The sequence below is a fragment of the Bison bison genome, unplaced genomic scaffold (genome assembly GCF_000754665.1).
Source record: "Bison bison bison isolate TAMUID 2011002044 unplaced genomic scaffold, Bison_UMD1.0 scf7180017854008, whole genome shotgun sequence".
Taxonomy (NCBI): domain Eukaryota; kingdom Metazoa; phylum Chordata; class Mammalia; order Artiodactyla; family Bovidae; genus Bison; species Bison bison.
This window is the reverse complement of record NW_011484581.1, coordinates 12418-13549: the sequence shown is the minus strand read 5'-3', so window position 1 is coordinate 13549 and position 1132 is coordinate 12418. Positions and strand designations below refer to the sequence as shown.

At 34.6% G+C, this 1132-nt stretch overlaps 1 pseudogene; it reads right to left on the bottom strand.

Moving 5' to 3' along the window:
* Nucleotides 1-278: 278 nt before the first annotated feature.
* The window catches only part of LOC104999979, a 2130-nt pseudogene continuing 1276 nt past the window's right edge, over nucleotides 279-1132 (bottom strand).

Genomic DNA, 1132 nt, shown 5'->3' with positions numbered 1-1132 from the left:
ACACTCTGTAGAACATATGATGGGCTAGGTCTACACTGCGTGCAGTAAAGCTGAACATGACAATAGCTCAATGTGAAGTGTTAAACAAAATTAGGGTTTTTCATTGTACAAAACTTCTTATGTAGCTGTCATGCAAGAATAATGCATTAAATTCAGCATTTTCACCAATCATCCATCAGTTCGGTTCAGTTGCTCAGTCATGTCGGACTTTTTGCGACTCATGGACTGCAGCATTTCAGTGGTATGTATTTCAAACAAATTAGTTACACTGAAAAGACTCAAACATCTTTCAACTTCTCTTGGATGCCAAATAAAATCTTAGTACAAATATCAAAAATGCTGGTCACCCCAAAAGACAGACTGCCAACAAAGTTCCAAAATACTGTTTATTAAGTTGGATGAAGGCAAGAACTATCAGTTATTGCAAAATTCATGTAAGAACACTTAATAGTCCAGCTATAAGCATTTCTTTTAAGTTTCTCACATTAATGAGTGCTGTTTATAGTATTAAAATTCTATCACTCAAGCATCGATTACATTTCAGAAAAAGGAAATCATTTGTGCCATCTTTCTACAAAAGAGAAAACATTATAATAAACAGAACTAGTATCTATAATAGGATACACTGTGGGTTGGGGGGTAAAGGAAAAATAGTGCTTTACTTTTATGGTAGAAATTATGTAATGTAAATATCATTTTGACCCTTAACAAAAAAAATCCATGAGAAAAGCTCAAATTTGAACCCTGTGTTGCATTATTTTAAAATCTATGTTCATGAGTTTATACTGCATCTGTTTATACCAATACGTGGCAAATATCTATCAGTTTCACATACACTGAACCATTCTAGGGGAATATGGGGAGAAAAAGGCCTTACTTATGCATCACCTAGTACAACTTTTACTTATAAAAATGTAAGTTCTTTGAGTCAATGACTTTAAATACCAACATGTACCTCTGTTAATTCCCTTCTCTCCATCCTCCTATCCCCAGCATCTCGAAAGAACTAGTCTAATGCCTTTGTATCTGCTAAGATTTGTCAATGAGGTCACTGAGTACCACCTCCACTGAAACAAAAGTACACTGTCTATTGCACCTTCCTTTTCTTTAACAAGTGAGCAGAACTGTAATG